The sequence below is a fragment of the Carcharhinus amblyrhynchos genome, unplaced genomic scaffold, assembly GCF_965287045.1.
Source record: "Carcharhinus amblyrhynchos unplaced genomic scaffold, sCarAmb.v2.hapA scaffold_38, whole genome shotgun sequence".
Lineage (NCBI taxonomy): Eukaryota > Metazoa > Chordata > Chondrichthyes > Carcharhiniformes > Carcharhinidae > Carcharhinus > Carcharhinus amblyrhynchos.
Window position 1 is genome coordinate 226,086 of NW_027649779.1, and position 13,201 is coordinate 239,286.

The window sequence follows — 13,201 nt, forward strand, 5'->3', positions numbered from 1 at the left end:
CCCTAAACTCCCATTGAGTTACTTTCAGAGTCAGATTGCAGCTGGGAACAGAAAATTGGAGAGTCTGTGACTCCACTTAATAAAATCCATTGTCAGCACTGGACAGTGAGATTGGTCTCATCACTCAAATCAGTGCACAGAAAGTCACTTTGAGGCGTTCATGCAATTTGCAGTGTGTGTGTTTTATAGATCAGAGTGAGTTAGGGATGGAAATGTGCTGTAGTCAAAAATTAGAACAAGGAACTACATTTAAATCTACACAGAACAGAACATAGAGACTGGGTTCAGCTGGAATTCTGAAGGGGCTAAGGAAAAAGGTGCGAGTAAAAAAAATGGAAAATTCAGCGAAAACGAGATATGTGTCTAATTATAATGAACAATTATTTAATAATATCTGGATGAGAAATTAGACAAATCTTTCAATCAATAAAAGATAAGGTTATAAAATAATTAGCTGGTAATCCACATATTTACTCGCGGGAGGTATTAAATTCACTATCCTCCGGCCAGATTTCCCTGTGAATATTACTGACAGAGAGATTAATGCAGTTGCTTTACTAATTGTTCCCTTTCTGGAGAAACAGGGAAATAAATTTTCCCCAAATATCTCCTCAAACCTGCTGCACTTTCTTGTGATTAGAGTGATACAGCACCACCATCTGCTGGCGGCCCACTGTAACTGCAGGCGCTGGTGTTTGTGAGTCTGGGAACCGCTGAAATGTGAATATTGAACGATATTATCCGTGATTGGAGTTTCCAGAAGGAGTTCCCCCTTTTTTATAACCTGACACCGCACATAAACCGTGTTCTTCATTCCCCACAGGGGGAATATTGTCCGGAGATTGAAGTTGGGATGATTTCAGACTTCAAATTGTACATTTGATGCAGTTATCAGATGCCATAAAATGATAGTGTTTTCAATCGTGAAAGTATCATTGTGTGAAATTTAGATAATTATAATGGAAACATTAAAGTTTATTTATTAGTGTCACAAGTAGGATTACATTAACACTGCAATGTAGTTACTGTGACAATCCTTTCGCAAGGATCTGTGTGTATGTTCGCACCCTTGTAAGTCTGTGTGTGTGTGGGTGTGTGTGTGTGTGCCCATGTCAGTCTGTGTATGTATGTGTGTGTGTGGCTGTATGTGTGTGTGTGTGTCCCTTGTAAATGTCTCTGCCCTTGTGCCCTTGTGAGACAAAACCTTGAAAATGTCTGACAAACGGAGTACAGAGGACAGAAAAGTTTACCGACTAAGATTCTGAATGTGATTAACATCTCATAACTGCTTCGGATGGACAATTTGCAGTCTGAAATAATCCCAACTTCAATCTCCAGACAATATCCCCCTGTGGGGAATGAAGAACACGGTTTATGTGCGGTGTCAGGTTATAAAAAGGGGGAACTCCTTCTGGAAGCTCCAATCACGGATAATATCGTTCAATATTCACATTTCAGCAGTTCCCAGGCTCACAAACACCAGCGCCTGCAGTTACAGCGGGCCGCCAGCAGATGGTGGTGCTGTATCACTCTAATCACAAGAAAGTGCAGCGGGTTTGAGGAGAGATTTGGGGAAAATTTATTTCCCTGTTTCTCCAGAAAGGGAACAATTAGTAAAGCAACTACATTAATCTCTCTGTCAGTAATATTCATTTTAACGGCCTTTATTAACATTGTGTCGGTCCTGGATAGATAAAATATTCCCATTTTGAAGCTTTTGGTCTACATTATACAAGTTACCCTGATGCAGGAAAAGATCACCAGCGTTGGAATGAAAATGTTGAACCCTCATTCCTGTCCCGATTTTCCCTGCCAGTTATAAACCTCAACAGCTTTCACATTTATTTAGCAGGAAAGGTTTTGGTGTTGGTTCTTGCGCAACAGGCGGTCCCTAAAACACAATAAACAAAGAGGTTAAATGTTGCTTCAATTGTTTCTGTTGGTTATTCCCTTTCTCTTATGAACGGGCATCTCTGGCATCTCCTCCACTCACACAACCCTGTGAGATGTCTGTACTGATCTTATTGTGGCATCATGACCGTTCCACATACAACATGACTTGTATCTATAAATTCTCATCTTGAACATTTCAATTGAAATTCCAAGACAAGCAGAGCTTTTTGAGCAGAATGGTTCAGATTCCCATCCCCTTTAATGTGAACAAGTTGTTTCTGATTTCCCTACAGAGGTTGTCTATTAAACAATGACTGAACACAGGGGGTGAATGTGAGAGGCTGAAGTTTCCAGTTGAAGAGGTTCCCAGTGTCTCTGAGCAGCTGAACTGGGGAAGCCTTTGGGCAGAGACTGCGCTGCTGCTATTTCCCTTCCTGACCACCGGGGGTCGCTGTAACACGCCCGGGCGCTGCTCCGCCCAGTGTCACCTCTTGCCCGCTCCGGTCCGGCCGCTGTTCGTTGGCGGAACATCCGGGGACTGTGGAGAGGCGGGCCCAGCCGCCATATTGCAGTGACGTCACCATCAGACCCTCCCCCCGTCGAGGAAAAAGCGACGGTTCAGAAATGTAGAAAGTGAGAGAAATTCCCACCCGGAAATCCCGCCAGGAGCAGAATTAAAATTAAACAAAATACATATTTTTATAAAGAGGCAGGTGGCGGAACCGCGCATGTGCTGTAGTATTTTCCCAGAGCGCACCGCGCGGGTGTGATTGAAAAACAGACGGAATAAAAAACAGAAACGATTTTCCCGAATGGAGAAGGAACCGAAAGTCTGACGGGTGAGGATGTGAATAATAATCATCAAGATTCAAAATATTAAAAGATTCAAATGTAACTGTCTGGGCGCATGTGCAGGAGGGGAATTCCCCCAGAGTACAGCGCGCGGGACGCCGTCTCCCCTGGCAACGCAAGATGGCCGCCGGCCGTCTCCCCTGGCAACGCAAGATGGCCGCCGGCCGTCGATCCTGGCAACGCAAGATGGCCGCCGGCGGTGGGTGTGATTATGGCGCAGGCGCAGTGAGGTCTGCCTGCAGCCCATTGTCCAGATTGCCCCCCAGTGGATGTGGTGGGGATGGTGCAGCAGATGGAGCAACAATCCCAGTTTCAATGGGGGGAGAGAAGCTGCAATGCTGCTCCCTGTTGTTCACTCCTCTCCCCAGTCTCAGCATTGCAGAGTGTTTAAACAGGAGGGTGCATTGTCACAGCAGCAGCGTCTCCACGTCCTTCCGGTAGTAAGGTGACCAGAACTGGACGTAGTTCTCCAAATGCAGTCTAACCAACGTTCTGTACAACTGCAGCATTAGACGCCAGCTCTTATACTATATACCCCTTCCTATAAAAGCTAGCATTCTGTAAGCTTTCTTGGCAACCTTCTCCACCTGTGTTGCCACCTTCAGAGACTTGAGCACTTGCACTCCCGGGTCCCTCTGCATTTCTATACTCTTAACTGGTCTACCCTTTATCATGCAACTTCTCTCTACATTATTCCTTCCAAAATGCATCACCTCACATTTATCAGGATCAATATATATCTTGAGAAATTTGCCTACCTCGGAATTACTCTCGCAGAGGTATTACCACGATACCACTGTCACCCTTTCAATATTGATAGAGTATTTACAGCAGAGAAGAAGGCCGTTTTGAAGCGTCATGTGTGCGTTGGCCCTCTAAAGATCCAGTTCATCCAATAACACTCTGTACCCCACAGTCTCTTATTTAGTTCATTTTCAGACAATTATCCAATCCCATTTTGAACCCATTAATTGGCTCTGCCTGCACCACACTCTCAAACAGCACATTCCAGGTCTGGGTCACTCACTGTCTGAAAATGTTTTTTCCTGATGTCTCCACGATTCCTTCACCAATTTACTTCAACCCATGCCCTCTGTGTCAAAATCCTTCTGCCATTGAAAGTTTCTCTCTATCTACTCTGTCAAAATCCCTCAGGATTTTGAATGCCTCATTAAAGTCACATCAGCAACTTTCTGTCAAGAAAATTAGTCCCAAACTCTCCAAAATATATTCACCACTGAAGTTTCTGATCTCTGGAACTATTCTCGTGTTTTTCTCCTGCATCCAGTCCACTGATTTTACATTCTGCCTTACGTTCGGTCAGTTAGTGCCTGCTCGAACACATGAAACACAATCTTTCTTCATGCCCTGGAGTGAAGATTCGGAGCAAATTCATTTCTCATTTCTGGCGGACTAAGGGGAATCAGACAAGGTTAAGGGCAGTTTAAAAGCTGCTGGTCCTCCATAAGGACATAAGAAAGGAACATGAGAAATAGGAGCAGGAATAGGCCATCTAGCCCTTCGAGCCTGCCCCGCCATTCAATAAGATCATGGCTGACCTGAAGTGGATCAGTTCCACTTTCCCGCTTTCTCCCCATAACCCTTAATTCCCCTGTCTATCAGAAACCTATCTACCCGTGACTTAAATATATTTAGCGAGGCAGCTTCCGCCACTTCAATGGGCAGAGAATTCCAGAGATTCATCACCCTTTGAGTGAAGAAGTTCCTCCTCAATTCTGATCTAAACTGCACGCCCCCCCCCCCCCCACTTTATCTTGAGGCTGTGCCCTCTCGTACTGCTGTCCTTTCTAAGCGGGAAGAATCTCTCTACCTCTACTCTATCCATCCCTTTCATTATCTTATACGTCTCTATAACATCCCCCCTCATCATTCCAAACTCCAAGACAGACCAGTTTATGAGTGAATTCACCGAGGTTCTCCTCATTCTTCCCTCATTCTGTCTCTGGATTTGATCAGAAAAAGGCAGAGATGAAGGTGTCTTTACACGGGTGGGTCACTGGGTGCCGCAGTGACTCTGTCTCTAAAGGGTCCTGAGTTCAACCACATCCCACCCATGACTGGGGGGGACATGCCTGTCTGGGAAAGTGGGGGGAAACCGTGTAATAGGGAAATGGAGCGGAGTCGATGGGTTTAGGAGAACGGAATTAAGCCAAGATAGGGATGGTTAAATTTTTATTCAAAATTTATTTAAAAATTCAGAGAATATTTTACAGCGAAATTGTTTTTTTTTAAGTTAGGAAAGTGAACATAGCGATCGAGGTTGACATTGAGAACAGGAGACATGTACAGAGAACCCGTCAATATTTGTACATCTGTTACATACACCAGAGAGAGAATACAGATCCTTAATAGAAAGAGGAATTAACAAACGGGAATAAGGAATGAGAAATTATTTATACATGAAATTTAAACTAGGGGGGAATCTATTAACCACAATAACATTATAACAAAAAAAACTCGTACTTTTCACACTGAAAACTGAAATAATGTCTGATGTTGCCTCAGTTACAGATCCAGAATGATAAACTGAGAGAAATTTACTGATAGATTCACCGAGAGCAGATATTGTATTGGAACCATACACAGATCTTTATAATCAGCTGAGGGAAATCTGCAGCGTCCAAAATTCAACCCATCATTTGATCTGTAAAATAAAGAGACAATATTGAAGCAGATGTTTATGATGCGGGACATTAATGTTTTTAATCAGTGAAACAATGAGAGATTTTTCAAATCCATTCTGCCAGTTTGAAATGTGAGTGAATTGAATCATCTCACCTTCATCAGAGTGACGGCAGTGCTGTAGAAAATGCTCAGGAAGAACAGGACGATGAATGTGGAAGCGGTTGTCCAGATGTTGCTGTTATCATCCTCACTGTCTTCAATCCAGATGCGGTCGGTGGGGTCTAGGGGACAGAGACCAGGAAATGGAATTAGATTACTTTTTTTATCCAGGGAATCTCATTGTTTTCTTTTCCCTGTTCTCCTTCATAAACTGTTCATTCATTCTCATCTCTAATTTTCAATGTATATCTCCTGTTAAATTCAGGACACTCAGTAACAGATCTCCAGAACTATTTTCACACCTGATCCTTATTGGTATTCCTTGGAGAGTCCATGTCAGAAAGCACTGAAGGTGTTTTCTTGAGAATCTGTTCATTTTGAACTATTTGCCACGAACCCTTATTGAAGAATGTTCTGACTGATATAGAGGAACATTCCCCTGTCAATGATTGTTTCCACAGATGGTGACTGATCTGTAAACTGTGAATGCTGCTGTTTAAGATCTGGGATGCAAATTCTAATCTTGGCTTATTTACGGTGGAAATGTTTAGTAAATCATGAGCTTAATTCAGTTTCTCAATGTGTTTGGCGGTGTTTTGAGAATTGGGATAGTTATCGGTGTGTATGTCCATTCAAATTCACACTTCAATTTTACTTTCACCATTTACCTGCCGTTTATATTTAAGATTGTGTGTGTGAGTGTGTGTGTGTGTGTGTGTGTGTGTATGTGTGTGTGTGTGTGTGTGTGTGTGTGTGTGTGTGTGTGTGAACACTTCCTGAGCTGCATTAATCTTTGGTCCTGAGTTAATCTGTGTGTATGAGGGATTCATTTGCCTGTGTTTGTTGATTTGTGTAGTTGTGTGTCTGTGTGTATAATTTATTCTTCAGACATTGTGGATAACTTGTATAATGTATTCTTCAGACATTGTGGATATATGACTATTATTGTGTGAAGTCTCTGTATATTTATTAATGCCACTCTTAACCTGTGCCCGTGTTTCTGCCTATTTCAATGTGTGAATTTCTGTCACTCGAGTAATGTTTCCTTCCCTTTCCGTGTGTGCCTGTTCCTCCGTGTGTTTGTGTGTGTATCTGTTAACATGTTAGTGCATGTAAATCCGTGTTGATAGTTATTTATACCAATGTGTCAGCATATACCTGTGTTTCCATGTGTAGTACTGTGTCCCGTGGTGTTCTGTTCTGTATGAGCATGTGAATGTTTGCATCCACATGTTTGTGTGAAAATATTTTGCTCTCTGTTTATCTATATGCAGTGTGTTAATATTGTTACATGTATTTCCCTGTATAAGTGATAATGTGTATAACATTGTGGGTCTCTATATCAGTATTCATTTCAGCGAGAAAGTGTGAGAATATGCATTTGTTTGAGTGTGTGTATCTGTTTGTGTATGTTTTGGACCTGCATGCGTGTTATCTGTCCGTATTGTGTGTATGCATGTATGTGTTTGCGTTTGGGTCTGTGTACCTAGTCACGTATGTTTAGGTAATGCGTACTTGTGGGTTTGCATGTGTTTCTGCGTGCGTTTGTATATATTTGATAATTTGTGTGCATGTTTTGTTTTGTGCCTTTTTATACAAGTACGTGTCTGTGTGTGCAGGTGTGGGTGCATGCCCCCTTGTGCATCCATGTGTGCGTGTATATGTGTGTGTGTGTGTTTGTGTGTGTGTGCATGGTGCGTGTGGGACAGAGAGAGCGAAAGAGAAAGGGAGAGAAAGTATTTGTGTATGCATGTATTTTTGTTTTTATACGTGTGGTCCATTAGTGTATTTGTGGGAGCGTGCTTGTTTGAGTTTGTTTGTGCGTATATTGTGTATTCTTCTGATCCGTGAATGTGCATTTTTATTTATGAATGTATCTGTGTTTTTGTTGTGGATGCATTTGTGTGTATTGTGTATTTGTGAGATTCTGTGTCTGTATTTGAATGTGCCTGTCTACATTTCTGTGTGTGGGAGTACGTGTATGCGTTTGTGTGTGTATATTAACATTCTGTATTCGTGTGCATATGTATGAGTATGTGTATTTGTGCAATTGTGTCCACGTGTCTGTGTGTGCGTGTGTGTGTGTGTGTGTGTGAGTGTGTGTATGTGTGTGAGTGTGTAGTGTGTCTGTATGTGTGAGTGTGTGTGTGTGTGAGTGTGTGTATGTGTGTGTGAGTGTGTAGTGTGTGTATGTATGTGTGTATGAGTTAGTGTGTAGTGTGTGTAGTGTGTGTAGTGTGTGAGTGTGTGTAGTGTGTGTAGTGTGTGAGTGTGTGTATGTGTGTGTGTGTGAGTGTGTGTATGTGTGTATGTGTGTGTGAGTGTGTGAGTGCGTAAATGTGTGAGTGTGTGAGTGTGGGTGTGTACGCCTATGTATGTATGTATAATTGTGACAGTTGTGTGCAGTATTATCAGTGTGTGTATTTTTTTAACTGTTGCTCCAAGTTTCACCGACAATAGTGAACTGAATATGATCCAGACAACCCAAATAATGGAACATATTTTCAATGTTTTGCTGTAGAAATGTATTTTATGTGAGGGGCACGGTGATATCAGGAGAGAGAATGAAATAATTCATTGATGTATCTCAGAGACCTCAAGGACAGAACAGTTAAAACCCGGGGAGGAATCTATGACATGTTTAAATTTGTATTCTGGGAAATCAATGCCAGCACATGGTTAACTGGAACAAGAGTGTTGAGACATTTTAAAATTATGTTGCATTAGTATAGATATATTTCAATGATTAAGATAATGAGACTTCGAAATCTGCAGCAAGTAAACCGGAAACTAACTTGTACTGTTGGCAACTGGGTCCTTATAGTAGAGAACTGTTCCCTTCCAAACACGGGAGAGGGAGGAGAGTGAGCCCAGAGTTTCCCTCTCTCTACCCGGTGATACAATGTCCCTGATGGTTCTAACCACTGAGGAGGTGGAGGTGAGTGGATTAAATAATGACATTCCTCCTCTTTTCATTGAGGAAGTTTTGGGACATGGATTAGCTCCTGCTCCTCCCCTCTCTTTGCTGGGTTAGTGGGAATCCAGGATGTTAACAATTTCACACTCCCTCAATCCGATGGGGGGAATATTTCTCCATGTTTTTTGTGTGTGACCCTCACTTCAGTTCCCAGTGGGTGCGGTGCAGCAGCTTAAAGAGGTGGTCAATGAGAGAAGCAGGGACACAGAGATCTAAATGTTGTGTTTGTGTGTCAGACATGTTAAAAATGTCGGATTTTTTTCCCCTCAGCGGGAGGAAAGTCAGTGAAGATATTTTGCAGAATCCTGTAATGAATGTGCTCTATTCTATCCCTGGCCCAGTGTCTATCTCCGCTGGGAGCACTGGTTCAACAATGTTGGGTCCGAGACATGAAAATATCTGACTCAAAATCAAAGATATGGAAGTAAAACTGAAAAACAACCAATTAAACAATTGGGTATTTCATTGATCGTTAGAGGAAAATGTTTTTATTCTTTTTATTGTAGTTTTTAATGGAAGTGAGTGACTCTCATTGACATGAATTAACCGTGTCCATCAGTGCAAGCGAAATGTTCACAAAACTGGGTTTACCGCTGGATTTGTCAACTGTTCTGTTGATGATCTTCAAGGGGATGGCTTCATGTCCGACCACACAGGAGTAAGAAGCGCCGCTGGACCATTCCTCTGCTGCAATGGATAACAGGCTGTACATGAAGAAGGAGCTATCGCCGTTCTCCGGCACCACCTCGGTGTTCCTGTAGTTGCCGGGATTCACCGGCTTGTCGTTGATGGTCCACTTGACGAAGATCTCTCGGGGGGAGAAACCTCTCACTAAGCAGCTGAGGGAGACGAAACTCTGAGCGGAGACGTCTTCTGCCGAGGGCAGGAGGACAGAGACGACCGGTTCCCGCGGATTTGGATCTGCAGAAAATGTACAATAAATGTCAATAAACTGGAGAATTCTGGAGACAATGAAACCAGTGGTTAGATCTCAGGAAAATGTGCTTCGTTTCTGATTTTAACTCTTCCCATTTTTGATTTGCAGCTTGGAGGAGAGGTGAACACAATTGTTTTCTCAAATAACTCAGGGGAGGTGGAGTGGAAAGATTCAGAAAGTTTACAGCACAGAATCAGGCCATTCGGCCCAACTGATCTACTGTTTCTTTTTGTTTTTTCCTTTTTATGCTCCACATCTCGCTCCTCCCTTCTTCTTCGATCTAAACCCAATAACATCGCCTTCAGTTCACTTTTCACTCATCAACACATCAAACTCCCCAGAAAAATATCACTCGGCCCAGAGTTGTTTAGTTCAGGGGAGAACACTCATGCACTGAATACTAAACATTGAGTAGTACACTTTCACTGGAGATAGACACAGTGATACATTTACATAGAAACATAGAACAGCACAGGACAGTTCAGGCCCTTCGGCCCAAAATGTTGTGCCGAGCTATGTCCGAACCCAAGATCAAGCTATCCCACTCCCTATCATTCTGGAGTGCTCCATGTGCCTATCCAATAACCGCTTGAAAGTTCCTATAGTGTCCGACTCCACTATCACAGCAGGCAGTGTATTCCACACCCCAAACACTCTCTGAGTGAAGAATCTACCTCGGACATCCCTCCTATATCTCCCACCATGAACCTTATAGTTATAACCCTTAGTAACAGCAACATCCACCCAAGGAAATAGTCTCTGAACATCCACTCTATCAATTCCCTCTCATCATCTTATAAACCTCTATTTAGTCGTCTCTCATCCTCCTCTGCTCCAAAGAGAAAAGTCCCAGCTCCCTCAACCTTTCCTCATAAGACCTACCCTCCAAACCAGGCAGCATCCTGGTAAATCTCCTCTGCACTCCACTATCACAGCAGGCAGTGTGTCACTCTCTCCAATGCTTCCACATCCTTCTTAGAGTGAGGTGACCAGAACTGAACACAATATTCCAAATGTGGTCTCACCAAGGCCCTGTACAGTTGCAGCATAACCCCACGGCTCTTAAACTCAAACCCCCTGTTAATATACACTAACACACTTTAAGCCTTCTTCACAGCTCTATCCACTTGAGTGGCAACCTTCAGAGATCTGTGGACATGAACCCCAAGATCTCCCTGTTCCTCCACATTGCTCAGAACCCTGACATTGACCCTACATTTATTGTTTCAATCTCTCAGCTCACCTGTTTCCTTGTGGATAGATGTTCTTAGAGGAGTCGGCAGATCCTGATGGCTCACCACGCACTCAAACACAGCCGCACTCAGCCAGGCTTGTGTGGAGATGCTTAATTTGCTGATCACGCTGTCACGATCCGCTCCGGGCTTTTTGGCAATCTCTGATTTCAAATACTTCCTGTCTCGGATCCAGGACACGTTAACGCCATCAGGAGGATGAGAAATGATGCAGGTTAAGGTCGCGGTCGCCTCCAGTAAGACCTGTTCTATTGGTGGTGGCTGTATCTTCACTGTGGTATCAAGGCACTGGGGAGGATCTGTGAATGAGAAATGGAAATGAACCCTAGTTCCCCTTCAGAAGCAGGACAGCAGTCTTCAGCCTGAAGGAGACAAAGTCGCCTTCAATATATCAATTTCTAACTATCGCCTTTCACCTTCCATGGCGAATGGGAAACCAGCTTGCTCTATGGAATTATTCCCTGTATTAAATATTGGAGCAGCGGTAACATTTCCATGAATCAGGATTGGCGAATTCCCAAACAAACACACCATCCTGAACTCAGGGAAAAAGCACTGACCGTTGGTTTATAAATAGGGTGGATGCACTTTCTAATATTTTACCCCTGTGCTGTGACCTGTGAAACAGTCTCACACCTACTGTCTCTCCAAATTTTACCAGCTGTCTCAGGAACAAGCTGACATCAAGGACACCTCACTCACTATATTGCTTCAAACCGAAAGGGGGCACTCTTTCAAGGGGAGGCAGTGGCATATGGTGTTGTCAATGGGCTTATAACCTCGGGCTAAGACTCTGGGGACACAGATTCGAATCCCATCATTGCAAATGTGAAATTTGAATTTTGTAAAAATCTATAATTAAAAGTTGAAATGATTCTCATGAAGCTATTGCTGTAAAACCCCTCCTAGTTCACAAATGCTCCTTAGCAAAATCAACCTGCAGTCTTTATCTGGCCTGGCATGCATGTGACTCCAGATTCACCGCAACGTGAGTGACACTTCAGTGCCCTCAGGTTTGGGAAATAAATGCACATCTCAGGAAGGGATAACAAAAAATTGTTTTTCTGATGAAATTCTGAATGAGATATTGTCCTAATGCAGCAAACTACATGACAATAACTTACAAGTTGTTCTATGCTTTGTACCAACTTTAATAGATCCCTAATTCTGATTTACAGAATGATATATATTGTCCTCTGTTTGAGTCTCTTACCCTGAGATGCGCTGATGTCCAGACTCTGAGTGTGTCCTTGGTGAGTGACCTGGCAGGTATAGACCGCTTTGCTGAACCATTCCCCAGCGGAGACTGTCAGCCGACTGCTGGCCGAGAAGTTGCCGTTCACTTCACAGGGGGAAGAGGTGACAATTCCTGAATGTGTGGGTTTCCCATTCTTCAGCCAACTCACTTCCATTGACCCTGGCTGGAAATCGATGATTAAACAGACGATGATTGCGAATTTCCTGTTTGAGATTTCTTTACTGGAACTCACGGTGATGATAACAGTTGGATGGATCACAAGCGGAGGGCCTTCAGAATAAAAAAACAGATCAGTCATTTCCTGCAGAAGATGTGGATCAATTAAACTTTTGTCAACAGCGGGTTGTGAAGGCGTGGAATGCCCTGCCTGCAACAGTTGTGGACTTGCCAATTTTAAATGGTCAGTGGATAGGCATATGGATAACATTGGAATAGTTTAGGTTAGACGGTCATTAGATTGGTTCCACTGGTTGGCGCAACATCGAGGGCCGAAGGGCCTGTACTGCGCTGTAATGTTCTATGTTCTAACTCATTTGAAGTCAATAGACACTAACTGGACCAATCCAGAGGGCAGGATTATGCACATCTATTTAAATGAGTTATAACCAAGGCCCTACATGTTAACCACAGTGTTTCTGTTTCACACAAACTCCACAACACTTACATTGCATTTCAACGCTCTTGACTGTGTTGATGTGTCGAACCTCACAGTCAATTGTGGGACATTGTCCCGCTGAGTCGCTGATGGTTAACTGGCTGCTCAGGGTGTAGGTTCCATCCGTATTTCTCACTGACGGGAACGTCTTAGACCCAATGGTAAACGGCTGCCCTTTTCTCTTCCAGGTTAGTTTGGCAACATCTGGAGAGTAATTCATCGCCAAACATCCGAAGGTGATGGAGCCGTCGGAGTTCTGTTGCTGACAGGAGGAGACCAGGCCGTAGAGAGTGGGCGCAGATGGTGTCGCTGGGAAAGAATAGCCAATTGAACAAGTTAGTCTCGTGCGTTTATTAAGTCAACAAACATATTGTTACAAATAGGTTTCTATATTAGATATAGCTCTTGGTGTTAAAGGGATGAAGGGATATGGGTAGTAGGTGTGATCAGGATAGTGATGAGCTCTGACCAAAGTGAATGGCGGAGTAGGCTCCAAGGGCCGAATGGCCAACTCCAGCTTCTATTTTCTATGTTTCTATCTCGAGCATTGATTAGAATTATGAACTTATCC

At 43.3% G+C, this 13,201-nt stretch overlaps 1 pseudogene; it reads right to left on the reverse strand.

Annotated features, from left to right (window-relative positions):
- LOC145362342 (Ig heavy chain Mem5-like) overlaps positions 1-13,201 on the reverse strand; it is a 44,202-nt pseudogene that overhangs the window by 17,352 nt on the left and 13,649 nt on the right.